This window comes from Petaurus breviceps, unplaced genomic scaffold, assembly GCF_028583685.1.
Source record: "Petaurus breviceps papuanus isolate PSGF00001 unplaced genomic scaffold, PetGlider_PUasm1.0 128, whole genome shotgun sequence".
NCBI lineage: Eukaryota > Metazoa > Chordata > Mammalia > Diprotodontia > Petauridae > Petaurus > Petaurus breviceps.
Window position 1 is genome coordinate 13190746 of NW_027185664.1, and position 10740 is coordinate 13201485.

Sequence of the window (10740 nt, forward strand, 5' to 3'; positions counted from 1 at the left end):
TCTATCTATCTATCTATCTATCTATCTATCTATCTATCTATCTATCTTTAATGTTAAAAGGATTTGAAGATCTTCCCTGCCCCTCTATGGGCCCCACTTGGAGCCCAACAAGAGAAGCTTACATAGGGTAGGCTTGTTTTTCAGAAAGACCCACACCTTGTTACCTGGTAATTAGGAACTTAGTCAGAAAGGTTGTGATGTTCTCTGACCTTAGAGAAAGCTACACACACACACACACACACACACACACACACACACACACACATATCCCCAGAGGTGAGGTTTTTGTTTTGGAGCTAACTTATGGGAAGAGTTGTGTGATTTGACCAGATGAGACTCCGGGCAGTCATTGAGCTCCCCAGCTTTGAAAACCCAGATATTGGTGCTTCTCTCTCTAACACTGTTTGTATGTAATGGTCAGACAGCTAGACACTTTGTCTATTGTCTGTTGAATTGTGTGATTTTCTCTGTCTGTATTTTTTGTCTGTTTGTAATTTCTGTTTCTATTTTCTGAAGTTCAGGAGGCTGACTTTTTCCCCTGAACTAAGTGAATGATATCTATGTTTGATTGAAGTAAGATTCTTAGCCCCTTTTGAGTTGCTTTCCTTTAAAAAATCAGATCAAAGGACCTGTGCTAGCTGCCATCCTAGCTATGTTAGGTGTTTGCTGTTATACTATCTATCTATTATGTATTGTTCTTTCTCAATTTGGCTTTATAGGTATCAGTCATGGTCCCAGCATGTAGGGGCTTGGGGAGTTAATGGTCCCCTGTAATTGTCCCCTTCTTTTCCTGACTCCCAGACACCTTGCTTTGGTGCTTTCCATTAAACAAAATATACAAAAGAATTGAATTCTTTCAATATGGATAAACTCATCCAACTCTTCTACCAAGTGCTTTTTAACTCAATAATAGAATCTGAATGAAGATTTATTATGTGAAAGGAGGATTTACTCATTCTACTTGGCCCCAGGATGCAAGAATAGAAGCAAATGGGTGGATGTTATAGAGATGCAGATTTCAGCTGCACACAAGGTAGGAAATGGAATTTTTGAGCAATGAGGTACATAAAGTGCCTTGGAACATTGTGAGTTTACAAGAACAGAAGGCCTTCAAGTACAGGCTAGATATGCACTGCCTGGTAATATAGAGGGCCTACCTCAGGTATGGAATAGACTATATGAATATTGAAGTCTCTTCCAATTCTGAGACGCTAAAGTTCTATGAGTAAGGAGGATAAAAGCCATCAAGGTATTCATAGTAATCTGCTTACATTGTAAAGGCAATTTCTTCTTCTTAAAGTTTTTTTTTATTTTTTTAATGAAGAGGAAAAGATTACATAAAACTCAAATGAGGTTTAACATCATAACAGATGAGGTAGAACCAAGATAGTGGAGGAAAATCAGTGACTCACTTGAGCTCTCCCACAAACCCATCCAAATACCTTTAGATAATGCCATTAAACTATTCCTGGAGGAGAAGAACCCATAAAAGGATGGGATGAAATAATTTTCCAGTCAAAGATAACTTAGAAAGTCAGCAGGAAAGGTCTGTCCCAGCAGGGTGAGAGAGGAAGATGGTTCAGAGCAGGCTGCACCAACATAGACCCAACCATAGAAAATCAGGAGCAGTTTTTGCAAGCCACTGAATAGCAGTGCCAGCAGTTGCTTCTGGGGCTCTCATCCCACAGATGGTAAGGTGGTTGAACAACTGGCCAGAAGAAGATTACAGGGGTCTCTTTGCTAGCAATGAGGCAGGACTCTGTTTCTTTGACCATACTCAGATCTGGGTCTCAGAACTGGGTGACATCCTAAGGAGAGGAGGAGCATTGGCACACAAGAGTTTGCAGCCTCTGTGGATCAAGGATACTCATCACAGTTCCAGGACAGGAAAAGCATGCTTGTGATCACTCACAGTCCAGAGAAAAAGTCAGGAGAGTAATAAATACATCATAGCACCTTATAAGAATTGAAATCTTCTACATCCCTAGAAGTATCTCTGAAAACAGTTGCACAAAACCCCTGAAGTTGGGACAGTGCAACCTCCATCCTGGAAGTATAGCCCCACTTTAACAAAGAGTTAAAAGTCAAGAAATAGCATGGAAAAATAAAAGAGCTACAAAAAAAATTAACTACATAAAGTTACCAGGGTGGCAAAGATCAAAATACACACTCAGAAAAAGAAAACAAAGTCAAAGCTCCTTCATTCAAAGCTTTCAAGAAAAGTACAAATTGGTCTTAGGTCATGGAAAAACTCAAAAAGACTTTTGAATACCAATTATGAGGGCTAGAGAAAAAAGTTGGGAAGAGAAGTTAAAGTAATGCAAGAATATCATGAAAAAAGAGTGAACAGCTTGGTAAAGAAGACACAAAAAAATTGAAAAAAAAATAACATCTTAAAAAAAGAATATGTCAAATTGTAAAAGAGGTACCAAAATCCAATGAGGAGAAGAATTTCTTAAAAAGCAGAATTGATCAAATGGGGGAAAAAATGCACAAAATTCACTGAAGAAAAAAAATTCATAAAAAGTAGAATAGGCCAAATGGGGAAAGGAGGTACAAAACCTCAAAGAGGAAAATAATTCTTTAAAAATTAGAACTGAGCAAATGGAAGTTCTTTAAGAGAAATCAAGAAACAATAAAATAAAACCCTAAGGATGAAAAAAAAGATAGAAGATAATGTGAAATATAGCATTGTAAAAAACAAGTAATCTGGAAAATAGATACAGGAAAGACAATTTAAAAATCACTGGACCACCTGAAAGCCATGTAAAGAAAAAAGGAGTCATCATTCAAGAAATTGTCCAGAAAAATATTCTCCAATATTCTAAAATCAGAAGTAAAATAGAAATGGAAAGAATCCACTGAACATTTCATGAAAGTGATCCCAAAATAAAAATAGAGTCAAATTCTAGATATCCCAGGTCAAGGAGGAAATATAACAAGCAGTCAGAAAGAAGCAATTCAAGAATCATGGGGCCATAGTCAGGATAATACGAGATTTAGCAGTTTCTACATTAAAGTATTGGAGGGACGGGAATATGATATTCTAGAGGGGAAAGGAGCTAGGATTATAACCAAGGATCACCTATGCAGCAAAACTGAGTAAAATCCTTCAGGAGAAAAAATGGGCATTCAAGGAAATAGGGGACTTTCAAGAATTCTTGATGAAAAGATAAAAGCAGAATAGAAATTTGGCTATCAAAACACCAGACTCAAATGAAGGATAAAAATATAAACAAGAAAGAGAAATCATAAGAGACTTAATAAGGTTAAACTGTGGCCATTCCTGCATGGGAAGATAATATTTGTGACTCATAAAACCTTTTTCATTATTAGAACAGTTAGAAAGAGTGTATATAGACAGAGGGTGCAGGTGTGAGTTGAATATGAAGGGATGACATCTAAAAATAAAATTATGGCATGAGAGAAGAATATACTGGGAGAAAGAGAAGAGGAGAGAAAGAATAGGGTAAAATATCTCACATAAAAGAGCCAAGAAAAAGCTGTTATAGCAGAGGAAAAAAATGGTCAGAATTTGGGGAGAGGGAGTAAGTGAACTTTCATCACAATTTGCTTAAAGAGTGAATAACATACAAACTCAGTTGGGTATAGAAATCTATCTCACCTACAGAAAAGTAGGAGGGAAAAGTGATTATAAAAGGGGTGGCAGATTGGGGGAAGGGGTAGTTAGAAGCTAAACACTTTTGAGGAGGGATAGGGTAAAAGGACAGAGAGAGAGAATAGAATAAATGGGGGAAATAGACTTAGCAAAAGTAACTGAAAAGAATTTGAAGCAAGTTTCTCTGATAAAGGTTTCATTTCTCAAACATACAGAAACTGAGTCAAATTTATAAAAGTAAGACCCATTCAACAATTGATAAATGATCAAAGATATGAATAGCTTTCAGATGAAAAAATCAAAATTATCTATAGTCATATGAAAAAATTATCTAAACTCACTAGTAATTGGATACATGAGAAACAAAATAATCCTGAGGTACTCCTACCTATTATATTGTCTAATAGGACAGAAAAGGAAAATGGCAAGTGTTGGAGAGTATGTGGGGGAAAATGAGACGTAAATTCACTATTGCTTGAGTTGTGAACTGATTCAGTCATTCTGTAGAACAATTTGGAACTATGGCCAAAGGGCTATATATAAACATGCATACCCTTTGACCTAGTAATACCACTACGAGCTCTGTATCTGAAAATATAAAAGAACAAAAAGGAAAAGGACCTATATATGCAAAATTTATAGCTGCTCTTTTTTGTTGGCACAGAATTGAAAATTGAGGGGATAACTATCAATTGAGGAATGGCTAAACAAACAATGGTATGTGATTATGATGGAATACTACTGTGCTATAAGAAATGATGAACAGCATGCTCTCAGAAAAACCTGGAAAGACTTACACAAGCTGAGGCAAAGTGAAATATACCATGTGCAAAGTAAAATCAGTATTGTAAGATGGTCAGCTCTGAATGACTTAGCCATTCTCAGCAATACAATGATCCAAGATAATCCCCAAAGAAAAACTTAGGATTTCCAAATATAAATGAAACCACGCTTTTATACTTTATTTATTTTTCTTGTTTTTAATTCTTTTTTTTTTGGTTTATGTTTTCTTTCACATAACTAATATGGAAATGTTTGCATGAAATAACCTATATTGGATTTTTTTTGTTTTGCATGTATCGAATTGCTTGCCTTCTCAATAATGGGAGATTGGGGAGGGAGGAAGGGAGAGAACGTAGAACTCAAAGTTTTAGAAATGAATGTTAAAAATTAGCTTTCCATGTACCTGGGGGAAAATATTTTTTAAAGAAAAGAATTACAGCAGCACCACCAATAGTAATACATTCCTCATGTGACTATACAGAGGCAGGGGAGTTCAGCAGAAAGAGCACGGACCCTACGTTCCAACCACCCATCCAAAATTCCAAATTTCTGTGAACTTAGGAGAGGTGGTTACCTTACCTAGATCTCAGGACACTGTAAAATGAAAGGCTCAGACTAAATAAAAAAATTTCAAAAACTTGGTCATCAGGCTCTTCGCAGCCCATAAAACTCTCAAACATGGCTTGAACCAGATTCAAATGTAATTGGGAAATATTTAACAAAATAAATAAAAAGAAAATAAAATGTAGATATTCTTACATTTTAAAATGAAATCATTAACAGCTAGGTGGAGCTCACTGGTCCTGGAGTGAGAAGGATCTTGGGCAAGTCATTTATCCCCAATTACCTTTCCTTCCCCCTGTAAAAAAAAAAAAAAAGTAAATTAACAGGTTTGCTTTCGCATATGAGTTTAGTGTCACCCATTTCTATTTGAATTTGACATCAATAGACTAGACAATCTCTGAGGTCTCTTCTGACTTTATATCAACGATACCAGTGTCGTTCCTTGGCTATAACATATAACACACTTGCTTCCTATTTTCCTCATGGAAAAACTGAAATCCCAGAATATTTCACTTCTTATTTCATATTCTGCCACTGAACAAGGAAGATAATGAACCTGAAAATAAGGTGAGATGTCATTGATTTCACAGGATGATTTCAGGGCATGTTTGACATGTGACAGCAGTGACATTTCCAAAATTACAAAAGTCAGGAGTATACTTACTTACCTTCTTAGGTACCTCTGAGGGGAGATTTCTCGGAGTCACAAATAAGACTATAAAAACAGAAATGCTCAAAGACCAATCACAAAATCATATTCCTCAAGGAACTTAAAATAGAACCCCAAATGTCACATTTCTCTATGTGTGATCCATTTTACTACCTGCCACTTTAATCTCCAGAACCGTCAGGTTTAACACTAATATCAAACACAGGTTTATTATCAAGGTCCACATGTTCTATTCTCCTCTCCCTAACAACCTAACACAAATGCCAAACCCGGAAATTATCCATAGTTCAGCACATCATTTAACTCACTCTGTCAGGTTTACTATTCCTTGAGACAGTAAATTCATTCATTAGATAGAAGAGACTTGTTAAGCTTTTTTTTCAAACACTTTATTAACTTATGATTTACATCATTCATTTCTGCAAGATGTTGAGTTACAAATTTTCTCCCCATTTTTCCCCTACCCACTGCCTCAAAATAGCAGTCCCACAGGATATCCCCTCCTCCAATCTGCTCTCTCCCATATTTTCTCCCATACCCTTTTTGACTTTTCCAGTGGATCTCTATGCCCCAGTGCCTGTATATCTTATTTCCCAATTACATGTAAAATAGTATTAATAATGGGGTGTATATATATATATATATATATTTATATATACATATATATGTATATATATATTTAAACATTTGATTTTAAAACTTTGAATTCCAGATTCATTCCCTTCCTCCTTTGTAACCCACCCTTACTGGGAAGATAAGCATTTCAGTATAGGTTGTACATGTGTGGCTAATGCAAAACAATAACATAGATATATTGTAAAAGACTGACTCTATTTCCCTCCCTCCTATCCCACCTGCCACTTGTTCTATTCTCTACTTTGATCGCCTCCCTTTTCAAAAGTGGGTGCTTCCAACGTCCCTCCCCCCCAGCCTGCCCTCCCTTTTATCATCTCCCCTCTCATAGCTTTTCCCCCTACTCTTCTGTAGGGTGAGATACCCTGTTTAGTGTGTATTTCATTCCCTCCCTGAGCCAAATTCAATGGGAATAAGGGTGACCCATTCCTTTTTGCCTTCCTATTCTAACCCTCCATTGTGACCATTTCCCCTTGCCTTTTCTATATGAGATAGTTTACCCCATTCTCTCTCTCCCCAACTCCTCTCATATTCCTCTCTCACCTCTTAGTTTTACCTTTTAAGTATCATCCTTCCTATTAAATTGGTCCTGTGCCCTCTATCTGTGTATACCTGTAAACATATGCCCATAAATCCTCATATATAGACATACACACACACACAAACACACACATATATTCCCTTCAACTGCTGAGAAAGTTTTCATAAGTTACAATTATTGGTTTTCCATGTAAGAATGTTAATAGCTCAACTTTGATAAGTTCCTTATGATTTATTTTCCCTGTTAACCTCATGCTTCTCTTCCTTCTTGTATCTGAATGTCAAATTGTCTATTTAACTCTGGTTTTGTCAGCAAGAATGTTTGAAAGTCCTCTATTCCACTGAATGACCTGAAACATGATACTCAGTTTTGCTGGGTAGGTGACTCTTGGTTTTAATCGCAGCTCATTTGACCTCCAGAATATCATATTGCAAGCCCTTCAATCCCTCAGTGTAGAAGCTGCCAGATCCTGGGTTATCCTGATTGTGTTTCCACAATATTCAAATTGTTTCTTCCTGGCTGCTTGTAATATTCTCTCCTTGATCTGGGAATTCCAGAACCTGGCTATAATATTCCTAGGAGTTTTCTTTTTGGGATCTTTTTTCAGGAGGTGATTGGTGGATTCTTTCAACCTCTACTTTGCCCTCTGTTTCTAAAATGTCAGGGCAATTTTCCTTGAGAATTTCTTGGAGGATGATTTCTAGGTTTTTTCTTTAATCATGGCTTCCAGGTAGTCCAATAATTTTTAAATTATCTCTCATGGATCTATTTTCCAGGTCAGTGGTTTTTCCCTGGGATATTTCACATTGCCTTCTATTCTTTCATTTGTTTGGATCTCTTTAACAGCATCTTGATTTCTCATGAAGTCTTTAGCTTCCATTTGCTCCAATCTAATTCTGAAGCAATGATTCTCCTCATTGAGCTTTTGAGATTCTTTTTCCATCTGGCAAATTCAGTTTTTAAGGCATTCTTCTCCTCGTTGCTTTTTTGAGCCTCTTTTGCCATTTGAGTTAGTCTATTTTTTAAGGTGGTATTTTCCTCAGTCAAGCTGTTGACTCTCATTGTGTAATTTTTGTGCATTGTTCTCATTTCTCTTCCTAATTTTACCTCCACTTCTCTTATCTGCTTCTTAAGGTCCTCTATGGCCTGTAACCAGCTCGTATTTTCCTTTGAAGGTTTTGATGCAGGAGTTCTAACTTCATTGTCTTCCTCCTGTTCCATGCTTTGCTCCTTTTTGTCCCCCAAATAGTCTAATGTTGGATCTTCTGTCTGCTTCGTTTCCTTTGCCTGGTCATGTCTCCCCTCAGTCACTTGACCCCTGGGCTTTTTGCCACAGTAGGATTCTGCCACCAGACAGGGGAGCTTCCTTCCCAAACTCTGGGGTTTTCTCCGCTGCCGGAGGTACTACTTGGATGCTCTCTCTGAGGCCTCCACACTCTCTGGCAAGCTGGACACACACCGCAGGACCTCCACCCTAGACTGCGATCCAGATCCAAGCAGGTTAAAGCAAGAGCAATTACCCCTCAGACTGGTGCTTGCTCCCCCTACACTCTGCAGGCCAGGAGCTGAAACTGTCATGTGGCACTGGCTGGCTGTGCTGGGTGTCTCAGTGGCTTCTCTCCCCAGGGGCAAAAGCCCCACTCTCCCACTTACTGGGTCCCAAAGTCCAGACTGCTCTGACCTCTCACTTTGTCCTTCACACCTATGTATTGACAAATCTGGAAACAGCCACAGTTGCTGATGATCTGGAGTCCCTCAGGCCGGTGGCTGGTCAGGCCCACCCTGGGGCTAAAGCCTTGGTGTGGGGCTGAGCTCAGCTCCCAGAGCACTGTGCTGGCTGATTCCTGCTGGCCTGCTGGGATGTCCTCAGTGGGGATTTAGCTTCTCTGTGTCATTTTGTGGGTTCTGCAGCTCCAAAGTTTGTTCAGTGCCCTGTTTTTACATGGATTGTGGAAGGTGGAAGCTGGAGCTGCTCAGAGGTCCTGCTTCTATTCCGACTTGTTAAGCTTTGATGCATCTACTTTTTGTTTGCAAGGATAGACAACCTCACTCTGAGGTATAGTATGTTGCCATGATGTACTCTAGTTTGTAATGATAAGAGAACACTGATGATATCTGAAAAATTAAGTATCATATCCATGGGTTGGATGGAAACCAACGAAATAAGTGTGAAAAGTTAAGATGAAAGAAATTACATATTTATCATGTGCCATCTACCGTGTTTCCCCGGTAATAAGACCTATCCCGAAAATAAGCCCTCCCCTTACTGTGTAAGATTCCTCTAAAATAAGCCCTCCCCTGAAAATAAGCCCTATTGAGATTGCTACTGTAGTGAAGGTGATCCCCTGCGCTACACGCTACATTATCGCCCCCCCCCGTGAAACGCTCGCCGCGCTCCGAGCTACATCCAATCAGAGCTGCAGCAGTGAGCGCGTCATCCTGTTCTTCCCCAGTGATTTGCTTATTGAATAAAGGTACATTTTTTCGTTCACATTTACCTGTTTATTAAAATTGCCGTCAATGTTCATTAACATAAGCCCTCCCCTGAAAATACGCCCTCTGGTGTTTTTCTGTCCAAAAAAATTAATAAGACAGTGTCTTATTATCGGGGAAACATGGTATATTCCAGGAACTGTGCTAAGTCCTTTATGAATATTATTACCTTTGATAATTGCAGTGACCCTGGGAAGTAGGTGCTATTATTATATTTTTTTTTCCATCTGACGTTAGGAGAGGTTAAGTGACTTGTCCTGGGTCACACAGCTAGGAAGTGATTGAAGCTAGATTTTAACTCAAATCTTTTAGATTCCAAGCCCAAGACTATGTCCATCACACCCCTTGGCTACATATTTTTGAAAAAGTAACATGATACAAAGCAGAGTTTGAAACAGGAAATAAAGCTTTAGGAAGGAGTTGATTTATAGTAATTTGATAAAGAATTAACTCCAGAATGAGAAGGGAATTTAGTGATCATCTAATCCAAGTCCTTCATTTTTTATAGGAAATTGAAGCTCAGAATAAAGAAGTGATTTGCCTAAAGTCCCACAGGTAACAAACAGAGCAGAAATGTAAACTTCAGTTCATATATTGACAGTAAAAAGTAATCTAAAGTAATCTCACAAAAAAGCAAAAAAAAAAGATGGACAATTCTCAACACAATGAGTATTAGTTATTTTATAGGCTGTCTTGAAATGAAAATTTGTTGTTACAAACTTAGAATCCTTTATATTCTGCTATGCACACATTATTTTTTTCTTCCTAACTTTGTCTTTAAGTTCCAATATTTAAGTTTATGATATCTTTTTTTGTTTCTTTTCTGTATTCTGTGAGTCTAAAATAAAATTTTGAAAAGAAGAAAAAAATCAGCAAGCTGCATGAACTACTGTGCATTAAGTTAGAAAGTTGATTCTTAAAACTATTTAAACATAGCAACAATTTATGGGTTTGCAGCCTAGGCACTTTACATTTCACCTCAGCTTGGGACTGTCTAAATTCAACATGTCTTGTGGTAAAAAAAAGGCCAAGTATGAAACAGGTCTCTTTTTGATGGTCATGTTGTCTAGAATGCTAGAGTAGTTTCCATGGGTTTCTCCCAGGGTCATCCAACTGCTACACATTGAAATCCAGGTTTTCTGCACCTCTCAGACTCACCAGTTTCCTCCAAATCTGGAAATGTTCACTCCAAGAATTGGGTTTTATCACCTAAACAGGAAAAGGAAAATGAAGTGGAAAAGGCAATTATATTACTTGCTGAATAGAAGAATCAAAGCTAGGGAAAGAGAGGTAGAAGTAGCCTCTTCTTTTAACTATACCTCCTTGGGGCTTGGAGTTTGAAATGTCATAGTAAAATGCCAACTATTTTTTTGCTTTTTTTTACTATATGGTGTATCAGCAATGCCATATTCACAATGCCTATAGAGATTACAAATA